The sequence below is a fragment of the Lissotriton vulgaris genome, chromosome 6 (genome assembly GCF_964263255.1).
Source record: "Lissotriton vulgaris chromosome 6, aLisVul1.2, whole genome shotgun sequence".
NCBI classification, from domain to species: Eukaryota; Metazoa; Chordata; class Amphibia; order Caudata; family Salamandridae; genus Lissotriton; species Lissotriton vulgaris.
The window spans coordinates 775,268,794-775,285,104 of NC_141694.1; positions in this window are offsets into that span (position 1 = coordinate 775,268,794).

Consider the following 16,311-nt stretch of genomic DNA (forward strand, 5'->3'; position numbering starts at 1 on the left):
CATACCTTCCCAACATCCTCATGACATGGATCCAAAACTATCTTCCTCCTTAACACCAGAGGTGTCTGTTACCTCAATTGCATGAATAGTAACATCATATAGACCCAAAACTACTGGTCTCTACGGGTAGGGCTGTGGCGCATTAGTGTGGCCCCTCAGTACTCTGTATTCCCAGACAGTGTCCATCTCCCTCAGGACCTCCCAGGTTAGACTGTCTTGTCTTATGCTTGTCCAGGCCACCACATCCGCTCTTCAAATGATCATGTCTGCAGTCAGCAGAGTGACCACTGGGTGGGCTGTTTCCTCCGAATCTTCTACAACAAACATAAGAGTATCCCGCTGTCATATGAGAGATAAAGTGTGTTCCATGTCTATACAACACCTCTGTGAGAAGTGGGTAAAAGGAATATGTAAGGCTCTGACTCATGTTGCCCCTGGAAGTAAGGATGAAGAAGATACTCTGCCTCACTGGCCGACACCTTTGTTTCCTTTCCTGCCCCCGAGGTTCCCCATGATGTATGGTGTGCCTGGATGATCCTGACTTTGTCTGTTATGGGCCCTTTAGGTCCCAACCACCTGACGCTGAGGCTTCGCTAAGCCACGCCCCCTGGAGGAGTGATCCATCAATGCTGGAAGAAGAAGAGCGTCTCGGGCAAGAGGATTGTCCGGCGTTGAACTGGAGAGGAGGAACCGCTGACACGGAAGCAAGAAATGCTGTGCAGCAGCCACGAGGAAAGACGACGAGCGAAGATGACCTGCAGAGACCGGATTCCAGCCGTGAACTGCAGGAAGTAGCGAGGGGAGGCCAACGAGCCCATGGGTTGCCCAGCCACGTTCCAGGAGGAGCGTGGCTTACACAGGTGCGTGCACGATTCCTGGGGAGGGGGAAGTGGGGAGGAGTAACATCCCGGATTGCTCAGCAGAGGAGCCCTTCATGAACTCGACTGAGTAATGGCTTGCTCTTTTTTCTGCATTTCGGTGGTGGTCTCTCTTTGGCAGCACTCTCTCGAGCTAGTAAAGTGGGTGTAACATTTCCCCCACTCCCTTTCCCACATCTGAGTATAGCGCGTGGTGCTGACACGTGTTTCCATTTTCTTTGATATGTCCCTTTCTCCTGGCTGGGCCGACAACATTCCTGCTGGAGAACTTTAGAGTCACAAGAAGAAGAGGAACATTTTTGTTTTGTTGCAACAGCATCAATTGACAGTAAACGCATTTATAAAGCATAAACACACGTGTGATTCCCGTCTACCCTTGACATATGGTGGAGAATGCAAGCAATTTTCCATTGGTTGCCGGAATGGAAGCATTAATACATCACCTGGTGGATGGACAGAAGAAATTAGAATGGGCCATCAAGCACCAGATGTCCTCAGCCCAAGCAGATAGGGACACCTTTAAGGACATCACTTAGTCCCAAGTGGATTCCCTTCAAAGAGTGGATGAAGGCCACGTACAGACTACATCTGGACTACAGGACCCTTGTGTGGGTGCTCCGGTTTATCCGAACATTTCCTTTAAAAATATATATAACCAGAAGGGATACAGATGCATTTCTACTTAACTTTTAAAGGGTGGCCAAAGCCTCAGGATGGCCGGTCGGGATGTGGCCGTTCTTCTTGGCCCCCCTCCTGACTGGGGAGGCACATGTGGCAAACCAAGTCGCTAATAATGAGGATACTACCCCTCATGAGGAAGTAAAAACCATTATCCTTGACCATCTGGGTATCGAAACGGAGTCCTACAAGGTTAAATTTTGGAAAGAAAAGGGTCCCCGGGCGATAACCCAATGGCGCTATTCTTTAAGTTAGTGGCAGATAAGTGGCTGAAACCGACGGACAAAGGAGGAAATCATGGAACAAATTTACCTAGAGCAGTACCTAGAAACCTTTCCTTTCTCAACCTCAAGATGGCTTCAACAACAATTCCACCTTACAGTCGAGCAGGTGGTGGAGATGACCACCTCCTTTTCTTGTGCACAACTGCATGTCTCCACGTGGGAGGCGGAGAAAAACCTACAAGGGAACCAAGGGCCTAGGAAGAATGTACGACTTGTCAGTGAGCCTCCAAAGTTCAGGTCCTACAAAACTTAGGCTCCACCCTACCAAGGTCCCCAGGTACAGATCTGTTGTGTACATTGATATGTCAAAACCTACCCTGTAGCCCGTATACCCATTGAACCCTTAGCTGGACAACAAACAATGATGACGGGGGGTGTTCTACTGAACCTACCTAAGGAACTGATACTTGGAACAGACAACCCCAGTTTCTTGACTTTAGTCATGGGCAATATACAGGGAAAAAGAGACCCACTTCAAACTACCAAAACCATTACCCCTTGTGCCCTCATCACTCAAGCACCCTGACAGACAGATAAAAAACTTCTCGTTGGCCCATGTCAACAACCCATCCTTGCACAATGCTTGGCAAGAAGCCCGAAAACCTAAAACTATGAATTCCCCAAAATATCCCAACTTCTTTGAAAGAAACGGGCTCCTGTGTGGGGTGGGAGGACCAAACAAATCTCCGCAACTGCTTGTACCAAGGGTCTTTTTTGACCAGATAATGTTCTTTGTCCACTCCTATTTGCTACCAGGGCACTCAGGGGCTCTAAAGACCACCTAAAACATTCTGCGCACACTTCTATTGGCTAAGTATATACGCGCATATTAAGAAGCACTGCCAGGAATGCCCCGTTGGTGACGGTGGGTGTTCTATAGAACCTACCCAAGGAACTGATACTAGGAACAGACAACCCCACTTTCCTGAGTTTATTCATGGGCAATATACAGGGAAAAAAAGACCCACTCCAAAGTACCTAAACCATTACCCCTCGTGCCCTCTTCACTCAAGAACCCTGGCAGACAGATAAAAAACTTCTGGTTGGCCCAGGTCAACAACCCATCCTTGCACAATTCTTGGCAAGAAGCCCGAAAACCTAAAACTATGAATACCCCAACATATCACAACTTCCTTGAAACAAACGGGTTCCTGTGTGGGGTGGGAGGACCAAATAAATCTCCGCAACTGCTTGTACCGAGGGTCTTTCGCGACCAGATAATGTTCTTTATCCACTCCCATTTGCTAGCGGGGCACTCAGGGGCTCTAAAGACCACCCAAAACATTCTGCGCACACTTCTATTGGCTAGATATATACTGCATATTAAGAAGTACTGCCAGGAATGCCCCGTTTGCCAACAGAAAAACCCTTATAAACCCCCTCCCGTACCGCTCCAGCTGTTACCGATCATAGGCAAACCGTTTGAGCGAATTGACATGGACCTAATAGGCCCTCTACCCAAATCCACAAAGGGATATCAATATATCCTCATGTTAGTGGACTACTCTACTTGCGATTACCAGAAGCCTTTCCCTTACAAACCCCTAACACAACTACTAAAGCAGATAAATTGGTTGAATATTTTTCCCGGGTTGGTTTCCCTCACCAGATCCTTATCGATCAGGGAACCTCCTTTGTGTCCAAACTAATGTTCCAAGTATGCCAAATGTTAGACATAAAACACATCAAGACTTCTGCCTATCAGCCCCAAATCGATGGGCTAGTAGAGAGGTACTGCGGAAGTCTCAAATTAATCCTGAAGAAGATGCTCACTGGAGAAAGAAAGAGCTGGGATCAGCTCCTTCCCTTTGCCCTGTTCGTTATCTGAGGACAGGTCCAAAACAGTCTGGGTTCTTCTTCTTTCAAACTGTTATACGGCAACAGCCTCAAACCCTGTTAGAGATGATGACCGAGGCCAGGGAGAAAGAAGAGGATGGTGCCAGTGAACTCCTGGAGTATACCAAACAACTCAGGGCTAGAATTGGTAAATTAAGAGACCTAGCTCATCCCAATCGGGAAACAAAAAAAAACGAGGCAACAAACCTTTTAAGATAGGGGCAAGAAATGGAGAACCATACAGGTAAATGATTGGGTCCTCATACTGCAACCCACATTCCTTGCCAAGGTTAGATCTGAATGGAAGGGGCTGTTCAAAGTGGTAGCTAAGCTAGGCAATACCAATTATCATATTCAAATCAGTCCTAGGAAAAAACAGAGCTACCACATCAACCTCATATAGAAATGGGTAGTTCCAATACCTCAGACCAATCAACTCGCCCTAACCCCCCGGACAGACCCCTGTACATTAGAACATCTAGTGGTAAACGAAGAGCTAACGAGGGACCAGCGTTCAGGTCTGTTAGACACTCTCGAACTCTTTTCGGAACTGTTTTCTGATCTGTCTCCAAAAACCACAGTGGTCGAGAATGCAATCAAAACAGCTCCCAAACAAGTGATAAAACAGAGACCCTATAGAACACCAGCTGCCAGAAGAAAGGCAATTTCCACGGAGGTCAAGAAAATGTTACAAATTGTGGTCATAAAACCATCCCAGAGTAATTGACCCTCACCCATCGTCCTTATCCCAAAACCGGACCATTCCTTCCAGTTTTGCATAGACTTCCGAGCAGTTAATAACATATCCAAGTTTGACGCGTATATCCCTTACCACGCATAGATGAACTCATAGAAAAGTTAGGAGATGCTGTGCTGTATTTATATCCACACTCGACCTAATAAAAGGGTACTGGCAGGTTCCCTTACGCAAAAGAGATCAAGAGAAGACCACTTTTTCCACCCCAGATGGACATTTTGAGTTCACGGTTCTTCCTTTTGGACTACATGAAGCACCTGCAACTTTTCAGAGACTGATGAATTCAGTGCTCCGTAACCATCGAGCATACTCTTCGGCTTATCTGGATGACATTGCCATATTCTGTCCATCTTGGGAAGCACACCTCGGATATTGCCACCAGATGTTCCAAGAGTTACAAAAAGAGGGCCAACATGTAAATGCCAGGAAGTCCAGAATCAGATTTCAAAAAGTACGATATCTTAGATATCTATTAGGCAAAGGGTGTATAGGACCCCAAGAGGGGAAGATAAAAGCTATCTTAAATACACCCCATCCTGAGACCAAAAGAGAGGTGAGAGCTTTCCTCTGCCTTTTGGGCTATAATAGGCGGTTCATATCTCGATGTTCTGAGATAGCAGGACCTCTTACGGACCTTCTAAAGAAGGATGTAACAAAAATTGACCTCCTGAATCCATCTGAACAAGTCCTGAAGGCGTTCCAAAACCTAAAAGAAGCCATCACTAGCAGCTCAATCCTAACAATCCCTGAATTTTCTATACCCTTCATCCTGCAAACCGATGCTTCTGACATCACAATAAGGGCAGTACTTTCTCAGGAGTCTGCGACCGGCCTGGAGCGCCCTATTCTGTTCATCAGTCACAAACTCTTCCAGAGAGAGCAGAACTACCCTGTGATAGAAAAGGAATGCCTGGCAATCAACTGGGCAATAGAAAAACTCAGGTATTACCTAGAGGGAAAGCCTTTCATCCTCTACACTAATCACGCCCCATTGAATTGGATGAGTAGAAACAAAGGAATGAATCCCAGAATATTAAGGTGGTTCCAGTCCCTCCAACCCTACGCATTCGAGGTTCAACACAAGAAAGGTACTCATATCGCCAGTGCTGACATCCCTTACCTCCCCATTTGGGAAGATTCTAGGGGTGGGGTGTGTCAGGCTCTGACTCCCGTTGCCCCTGAAACTAAGGAGGAAGAAGAGACTCTGCCTCACTGGCCCGCACCTTTGTTTCCTTTCAAGCCCCCAAAGGTTCCCATGATGTATAATATACCCTGGATGATCCTGATTATGTCTGCTATGGGCCATTTAAGTCCAGACTCCCTGACGCTGATGTGTCACTAAGCCACGCCCCCTGGAGGAGTGATCCATCAATGCCGGAAGAAGAAGAGCATCTTGCCTGCCGTTGAATCGGAGAGGATACCCTGACACAGAAGCAAGAGATGCTGTGTAGCAGCCACAAGGGAAGACAACGAGTGAAGACAACCTGCAGAGACCGGATTCCAGCCATGAACCACAGGAAGGAGCGCCAGGAGGCAAATGACCCCACAAGTCACCCAGCCGCGTTCAAGGAGGAGCGTGGCTTGCACGTGTGTGTGCACGATTCCTGGGGAGTAGGAGCTGGGGAGGAGTAACTTCCTGGTTTGCTGAGAAGGAAAGCCCTCAGTAGCTCATCTGATTAACGGCTTGCTCTTTTTTCTGCATTTCGGTGCAGTCTCTCTTTGGCAGCACACTATTGAGCTAGTAAATCGGGTGTACCATTACCCCCACTCCCTTTCCCACATCTGAGTATAGTGCGTGATGTTGACCATTGTTTTCACTTTCTTTTATATGTCTCTCTCTCCTGGCTGGGCCGACGACATTCCTGCTGGAGAACTTCTGAGTCAAAAGGAGAAGCACTTTTCCCCGTGAATTTTTGTTTCATTGCAACAGCGTCAACTGAGAATAAACAAATTAATGAAGCATAAACAGCCCTTTAATTCCTTTCTACCCATGACAGAATAATAATCCTTTCTTATATACAACCCTCACCCACTCTAGTAGGGGCATGCTTCATAATCAGGTTCACCTTGACCCATAAAAGTCAGGGTGGGCTCAACCGTGTTCCAAGGTGCTCTTTGTATATTAGTGTATCAGGGATGTACGTGTAAATACAAATTCCTCATCCACTCCCAAATATCCTTTTATTATCTGGGTGGATGAGAAATTATTAAAATAAACAACAGTAGGAAAAACTAGGATGCAATGTTCCTAAGCCACTTATTGTGCCAGCATGTTTCTGCTCTACAATTATGGACGTAAAAGGTCCTCGGCATTCGTCGGGCGAGTTTGTCTTGCTAATACCCCCCCAAGGGACATTTCTGTAATCAGAAAATTACTACTGTGGCATGCACTCAAAATTATAGGTACGCACAGGCAGTGAATACTTGCCAGTACAATGGCACCTGTAAGTAGTATATATATATATATACACGAAAAGCAAATTTAACTGCTTTACTATGGGTACGCGAGATGCACACAAATCCAGACTCATGTGTGTACCACCTCTGATACTCAAGAAATATTGCTCCTGCAACACAATGTTGGTTCAGGTATTACGCATAAGTTGCATTCCTGATTGGTGCATGCATGTTTTCATACATTAGTGTCTCAGTGTTGAGACCATACCAGAACTCATAGATGTGCCTGTTTTCATGCTTTTTCGATAATCTTTTGGGGGTATTCCTTCCACAGAGTTTTTTTAATTAAGGTCTCTCCTTCTTTCTAGAAAATATTGCACTTCTGAGCGATTCCACCTGATCTGTAGAAATTGTCCAATAGGCAAGTTCTCCCTGAGTGCCTGGGGATGGGCGTTGTTGAAATGCAGGATGCTCTTGGAGTGAGTAGGTTTAGTGTACAGAGAGGTTGTGAGTCTGCCATCTTTAGCTGTAATGGTGACATTAAGGTAAATCGCAGATATGGGTTTCTGCCATTGAGCCATGTGAGGAAAGGTTCAATGGTAGTGTTGTCTCCATGCAAAATGACTAGAATGTCATTGATGTAGCATCACCACAAACAGTACCCATTTATAAAAGGGTTGTAGGCCCATATCTTTTCTTCCTCAAGCCATCATACATAGAGACAAGCTATGCGTGAGGTAAAAATGCTTCCCATCGATGTTCCATGGAGCTGTAAGAAGATCTTCAAAAGAAAGCCATATACTTCTCCCCAAAAACTGAATCTGCAAAAAATTCAGCCAAAGAACACTATCAAACGGTCAAAATACTTTCTAATACAGCTCAAATTAAGCCATCAAATGCTAATCAAGGCTTTTGCAAACAGTACTTAGCTCGTGTTCCTTCTACTTACTCTCCAAATATCCCCAAACTATCAAACAACTACAATCTTCAATCAGAATTTGATACACAATGTTGCTTCTCGAACCTTACGGCCTTATCCCAAGAGCAAGTGAAGAACATCTTATCCAGCACTAAATCAGATTCCCTAGATGATCCATGCCCTCCTTAAGTGTTACATCTTGCAACAGAAGCTATTTCTGCACACCTTACACCAATTTGTAATACAAGTATCCACACTGGCACTTTCACAAAGCTATGTAAGAAAGCACAATTCTCCCACTTTAAAAAAAGGCTACCCTTTCGGCATCTGAGCTGATGAACTATCGACCCATATCACGTCTACCCCTGCCAGCTAAAATATTAGATAAAGCACTCAATCAGCAACTATCTGCTGTCATAAATTAAAACAGTCTGCTAAATGAGCCCCAATTCAGCTTTCGGAGCCAGCATAGCAGGGAATCAGCCCTCATAATAGCTGAAGAGAGCATTAGATCTATCATTGATAAGGGAGACAATGCAGCATTGATACTCTTAGATCTGTTGGCAGCGTTTGACACAGTCAATCATGTCATTTTAACCAACTGCCTGCACAAGCTAGGACTCAGAAACAAAGCTCTCTCCTTACTTACACCCTTTTTGGCTGATAAGGAACAAACATCACGCTAGAGAAATTTGCTTCCACAACTTTGAATCTTCCTTGTGGCGTACCTAAAGGAGCCTCTCTAAGCCCCACCCTATTTAACTTGTACATCAGTCCTTTGGTTAAACTTGTCAGAACATTTGGGTTCTCAGTTGTTTCCTACGTAGACAACACACAATTTGTGGTGTCTGTTACAGGAAATCCAGCCCATACAGTCTCACAGTTCTGACTCTGTATGGGAAAAATTGGAACTTGGATGGCGGAAAACTGCCTGAGATTAAACTCAGGCAAGACTGAATTTCTGCTCTTCTGAAATAAAACTTATTTCTGGTCCCCTTATTGGTGGCCACCAGATATGAGCCCTATCCCATCCCCAGTGGAAAATGTTAAAAACTTAGGGGTCATTTTTTGACTAAAAACACTTTTTCGAGAACCAGATCAATCAAATAGCCTCCTCAGTCTTCTTTCTTTTAAAGATCCTTAGAAAAATGTTACCATACATTCCTTCCAATATTCAGAAACAGATTAAGTCAGCACTAATTTAATACAAACTTTACTGTAAGGACTACATATCCGCCTACAACAAAAAATAGTTTCTAAACTTCAGACCCTACAAAATGCTGCGACCGATATTATTTTCAGTCTCCCCAAATGTCATTCAGCTACCATTGCACTGAACCAAATGCATTGGCTGCCTGTGAGGAAAAGGATTGCATTCAAGGCCTTGTGCACCGCCTTTAAGCCACTACATAACATCGGACCAGTTGCCCTCAGACAGGCCTTTTCCTAGTACATATCTCCTAGACCCCTACATTCATTAGGTTTGACGAATATGACGGTGCCAAAATTCATACTTGCCCGTTGGGTAATTAGAGGCTTTGTAATTTGTACAGCTACTTTATGGAACTCCCTTTCTTTTGAAAAAACTCTCAGACCCTTTTACTTTTAAGAAGAGCATTGCAAATGTGCCTCTTTTATTCCAGAGGATATAGTATATCTAGCCTGTCTCACTGACCACCCTCATGCACTGCAGCAACAAGACCCCTTCGGATATGCAAGCGTTATATACAATTCTATAACATAGAATGTCATCGATGTAGCACTGCCCCAAACAATAACCATCCATAAAAGGGTTGTTGGACCATTTGGTTTATCCCTCAAAACCCCATACATAGAGATAAGCTATGCTTGAGGTAAATGTGCTGCCCATCGATGTTCCATGGAGCTGTAAGTAGATCTTCAAAAGAAAAAAATGTCAGTCAGTGCTAATTTATTGTGCATTGAGTATTACTAAAACAACCCCGCCCAGACCATTGGCCTGTTCCTTTTATGGCCATCACTGTAGGGCAGAAACATGTTTGCACAATAAGGGTAATAGGACCAGTGCCTCCTTGTTGCCTCTCTTATAGTTTAGTTTAAGCATTTCCCATCCACCATGCTAATGAAGGGATTCCTGGGAGTTGATGAGGAATTGTAATTTACATGTAGTTCCCCCAATACACTAATATACAAAGAACACCTTGGGACATGGTTGAGCCCACCCTGACTTTCAGGTGTCAGGGTGAACCTGATGATGATGCATGCCACTACTAGAGTGGGTGAGGGTTGTATATAAAAAAGGATTAGATTTCCTTTTTCCCATTTCTCACAAGGATGGTGTATAGACATGGAAAGCAATTTATATCTCATTGGCAGAGGGATATTCTTCTGTTTGTCGTAGTTGAATCAAGGGAGAATTTATCCCCGCATCCCTTGGTATTCATACCAATGTAGGATAATCAAGCAGTTAACATCACACAAATATCATATAGACAATTAATCACCCTTGTGTAAATCAGTCTATAGTAAATTTTACATTAAACAATTAGGACTACAAGGTGTAGGAATCACGTCATCCGTACTAGTAGGCAGTATGTTTTAAGAGACTTTGTTGTGAAGAAGTATAAGCTCAGGATTTAAAATGTACCACAGTGGTTGGGGTTGCTTTTACTAACAAGAATGTATTCCTGCCAGCGGACAAGATGGCCTCATGAGCACTCAGCTCCAGTACATGAGGCTGTGGAGGCAGAAACACTGCAGCCACTCGGATAAATGATGGACCAGTGGTTAAGTCGCAATGTCCTGGGACCCTGAAGCAAGTGGCGAAATGAGCCGGGTGGGCTGTGTGGGGGGGGGGGGGTCCGCTAGAGGTGTGGTTCGGTCGGCCTGCTCCAGGTATGAGCCAGACAAGATTGGGGTGCCCAAGGTCACATAGCTCTCAGGGCTGACCGGCTCCACATTTGGTGCTTGGTTTCTCCTGTGGTCCCTGTGGTGGCCAACAGATGGTTCGACAGGACTGTAAGTGAAAGCCGAGGGGTTAGGTCGCCTGAGATACAACGGTGCTGCAAGGTCAAGGCCGGACAGTGAGGTGGTGAACCGCGGGGTCCTGCAGAGTGACTGTGGACTCCCGAGAAGGACTGCGGGAAAGAGACTGCTAAAGGGCAACAACCTGTTCCCTAATCCCTTGACAAGTAGATTGAGGGTGCTCGTGTCTGCTGGGTGGTGGGGGTGCCTGCTAGGGGTGGTAATCCCCTCTGACTATGGCTGAAGGCAGCTGGGCTGCTGGCTCACCGTGGACCAAAGATGGATACAGGCCTGGGCATTGGTGTATGATGCTGCCTTGCGCATGGCAGCCCAGCAGCAGTGAACACTTAAAAACTGCATAAGCACGTGATGAGGGCTGTATAAAAAGCATAGGCGATATGGTCTAATGGCCAGAGTAGCTGACTTTGGAACTGTGGCACCAGGTTCAAAATCAGTTAGCGGTCTGTTCGCAAAGGTAAATTACACCTGTATTTTACTCTTACACTTTTGAGAAACATTAATAGTTTTAGCTATTCACAAAATCTCAGTGTAAAATGATTTAAAAGTGTAGAGTTACATATATATGCCCCCTGAAAAAGGGGGTAGAGCCACATTTACAATTGTAAGTTAAAACTGACAAAAAAGGCACCACATTAAGCAGTGTAGCACCACCTGGCCAACCACTGATACTGCTCACCCTCCCAAAGAAAATATTATTGTTAGAAACATAAATAAAACTCCACAGGAAATACCTTTAAATCAAATTACACAATTTAAAATAGTTAAAAATATAAACAACTATAATTTGTTATCTAAAATGAGCACATATTTAATTTAAATATTTAAATAACCTTTAAATTATTTTTAACTAGCTCTATTCCTAACTTTTAACAGCTATAAATGCATGATAAAAAATTACTTTAGATGGGAATTTATTTTCTAAATTCAGAAACTTATTTTTGTTAAATGTAATATATTTAAATTAATTAAAGATACAAAAACAAACTAACTTATCAAGGAGAAATGCTTGTGCATTTTGTACCTAGGCTCTTGGAGCCCAGCCAGGACCTTGTTAATCAAAGAAATGTGTCCGACATGTTTCTACTCACTGTGGAGACAAGAAACAACCGGGTGACTTGCTGAGGATATTTAAATTCAATTTTGCAACACAGCTGCCGTGCGGGGAGCTCAGAAATACAGGATAGATGATACTTTTTTTAGTGTGACTGGATCTAATGCTGCATATGCGCAGACACGGAAATAGGGCATGAACAGACAAGGAGCTTCATCGAGTAAATCTACAGTACAAATCGGCCCAGGAGACAATCACTCAAACAGCCCCAAACCCGCCCACACACTGACCTGTCAGACTGGCCCTTTTAGCACTGCCACCTTCTCCTATAGGCCACCACGACTCCGGGCATCAGAGGGGTTATGCTGTTACTAACATCTTATGCAATTTGCAAACACAGTGAAATCTTATACAGCCACAATGTTTATTAAACTTGCATAAATATATCAGGAGATCGACTTCAAAACAGACATTAGCCTTCAGCCCGAAAATATCACAGTGAACTAGGAACTTACATGTGTTTTTGTCAATCCACTACTCCTGTACATATGTGCACCACACCTTTATATTTTTCTGCATGTGCTCTGAATGGTCACATTTGGATGAAAGAATAATTTCGTGTTTGTGGCTCTAAAACGTAAAAGGTATGTTTTTTTTGTATTAGTGTTGGTTACAAATGTTAATTCCTCAGATGAAATAGTGATGCCATTTTTTGTTAAATGCATCTGAATTTAGAATTCGAAATGCCATACTCTGTACATTTGGATAAATCTCGAAATGATGGGGCATCAGTAACAATTTTAAAGTTGAAATCATTCTAAAACTAACTTTTCTCAGACTGATAACCATGCTTCCTTCTGGAAGACACGACATGAAATAATCTAAAACAAGTAACACATGAAACAGCTTAACTAATTCCGACCTTAAATCCAGCACAACCTCTGTGCTTTCTAGGGTGTTCTTAAATTAATTGTAAGACACTTTAAAAGCATAAAAGACACAATTACTATACCTTAATCCTGTATGCAACAGCTACCATCCAAACAGTGAAGTTTCATATGATCCCACAAACAAAGGATATCAATTATATTGCAGACCAAAAAATATCAGCATTCATGAGTTAGTCTTGTAGTTGCTGCCAAACTCTTAATGGAGTATCTTCCTTGCTAGAACATTTGCAGATGTGTTCCACTAAATGAATGTAAAACATTTAACTATTTTCAGCTTCGTTGAAAAGTGTGCTATGTAAAAAATGAAATGTTGGGAGAAAATACTGAGTTTAATGTTATTTTGGGAATTTGCAGAAATCATGCAAAACAATACAAGGCATCTATAATTTTCTTGATACTGAAGGCTTAGGCCTTACAGTATCACCAGTATCTTTGAGCCTGTCCCTCACTGTCAGAACCTCTTTGAGAGGGCATGCAGGGTTAACTGGGCCCGACCGTGGTGGTAGAAGCCCTTTACTCCTTATGTCCCAGGGCCCCAAATACTATGGATTGTGAGCATCTGAGCCAATGGCACCCTCTGCACTTGACTCACTTGGTGATAGTTGTGGACCAGCAGTCCAAGGCTCCTTTGGGGGAGGTGTGGATACAGGTTAGTGAACATGACTCATAACTTAAAAAACACACAGTAATGACAAAACATAAATGTCTAGTCAAATACATATTTTTTCAGAAAACAAAGTATTTCATTTCTAACTGAATGCATTTAAAGTAGTCATGCAACATTCATAAGCAATAACACAATCCCCTTGAGGCTGGGGCTTTGGAGTTCCTCGGGCATGTCCCTGTCGCACCCACTCTTAGTAACATATTCAGGGTTATTCCCCATTCACAAGTAGCGCATCAAAGGAACACTCACTAGTAGGCCGTACTCAAGAGTTCACTCTGACTCTTAGGAAGCAGTCAAAAGTGCCTGTGGTGCAACAACGCCTACACCAGAGAGTCCCCCAGGGCCCAGTAGGGCTGCATCAAGTCTTATCCACTCCAGCAGATAGGAAGCTTGCAGCGACTTTCAGGGTGCTCCAACTGCAGGCAGTCACATTGCTCAGTCCTGCTCAATCGAGTCAGGTTGTACCCAGGAGGCGCATCGGTACTCAACAAGTACGGGCTCTCCAAGAGCTTGCACGGCTCGCTCCAGCAGTGATCAGAGGTGCTCCAGTGCTTCCTCTTTAAAGGTAAGGTCAGAGCTCCTCACAGCGGAAGAAGGGATTGGTCCTGGTGCTGCTGATCTGGTCCAATGATGTTGATGCTCTCTTGGCATCCGCCTTTGTCCAAAGGAAAATTCGGGGGCAATTCCCTTGATGCTCAATTTCAACCCACAGGTATCACTTCAGTTCACGGGTGGCAGCCTGAACTCTAAAAGCTAATTAGTACTGGCAGTCCGTCGTGGCCAAAGGGGTTGTCGTAGTACCACACAAAAGGCATTGGCCCCTTCCTGCACAGCAGTCAACACCACAAAGGCCCCTTCTAGCATACCTGGTCACTGCTAGGCTCAGGAACGATTCTTGGCACTTGTTGGCAGTGTTCCCTTTGGTAGCAGCACATCCTGGCATATGGAGTTGCTGAAACAGTGTGGTGCAGGTTTCCCGCTCCCTCCACAGCACTTCGCTCTCAGCTATCTTCATGCTGGCCCTCCCCTGACATTTGGGGGGTTGTCGACCTGTTTCCACAAATGAGCAATGACCCATTCAGTGTAGTGCCTGTCTCGTCATACTTCACATCCAGAGTCCTCACAACAGGGCACCTAGTGGACCTTGCTCCCTTCAGAGCTCTACTCTCCCTCACAGGGCACACTGGTCTCTGCAAGCAGGCTCAAGAGAAGGAGGTCTTGATTATCCTGGTAGATGTGCCCTTACTGAGCAGGGAGACTGGCAGGCCTTGGCCCCCTGTCCTGGTCACAGACAGAAGTATTGCACAGCTTCCCCCTTACAGAGCCCATCTGGATGCTAGGCAGATGACAAGCGGTCCCAACCTCTTCTTCATATAGTCTATTTCAACACCAAATGTGGTTTAGGGTTTGGGTCTTTGAAGTTTTATGTTGGGGTTCTGCTTGTTTGGAAGTGCACCGTTCCTTTCTCTCCATTCCCCATGAAAGGCTGTCTGTCACAGCAGAAGATATTCTGAAGCTTACAGTCCCACAACACAGGCCATGGGAATGACTAGAGTTTACACATGTATGCCAGCCTCAGTGATATGTGTATCAAAAGGTTAATCCCAGACCCCGCCCCATCTCCTTATGATTCCTTTATCAGTCCATCTTCATTCCTGAGATGTGCCATCTCTCACTAAAATAAAGAGCACCTTTTGAATTGTACAGGGGAAGTCTCTCTCTCTCTCCCTTTTCCAGTGTGTGCCACATGATTACAGGAATTAAGCAATACAAAAATCAGTCTTGGGGAATTCCTTCAGTCCGCATGCCTTCACCAAGCAGGTCTTGGCCTCCCAAAAACAACCCAGGGTCCACCATGTAATGTACCATTACAGGCACACTTACACTCAATATATATACACAGCACACACACTGTCCACTACTGTTACCTCCATGTAATGTGCCTCACAGACACACATGCATTCAACGCACACATTTTCTCCGCATAATGTCCAGTACTGTAGCCTATCTGTATTACGCCATGGTGTGCTACTTCCAAACACACACACTTTGAGCAAACACATACTCCATGAGTGCTCTGCACAGCACTTCAACCTTCATGTATTGTGCCATTCACAAGTACGCATAACCCCAGCACCTGCTGCGACTGAACACGCACTGCTCAGCACTACATCTTGCATGTAATGTATTTCTAACAGATATGTATACACCCAGTACACACGCACTCACTATCCATATACTGCATGGCACTGCTGTTTCCCTGTATTGTACCCTTCCCAGGCACACATACATTCAGCATACAGGCACCACTCCTGCAAAGTGTTACATGTGACTGGAAAGTTGCAGAGTAAACAAGGGAGGACGGCAATGAAGAAGAGCCGATGCAAGGTCTATTGGCAGCTCTGTGTGTTTTCTGCTTGGAGAATATTTAAATGATGTGTGCACATGAACTCTTATAAAAGTAGCACTGTTGACACTTGTGGATAGCCTTTGCTTACCCCTTTGAAGTTGTACAAAGATGCACATAAAGGTACTGCTTTAGACCCTGGTGCTATTGACCCTGTCCACTAGGGTGACAGAGGACAATAGGACAACCATATTTAGAGATCACCATCAGCCAAGCAGTAATCTGTGTGCATTCACAGGAGCCACCTCCATGGCAGCTCGTATGAAGACACTGAAAGGTTGAATGGAATTTTTCAGGCGGCCGCTCACCAAATTTACCAAACAGGACTTTGTGTTTGAAAAAGAAATAAGTATTGATACCGACCTCTTTGAGTTTTATCCCAAGTTCTAGGCCTCTTTGGTCATTTTTTTCTGTTCAGGGCCACTAGCTTTCCATTGCACTTGGGACAGAAACACAAGAACAT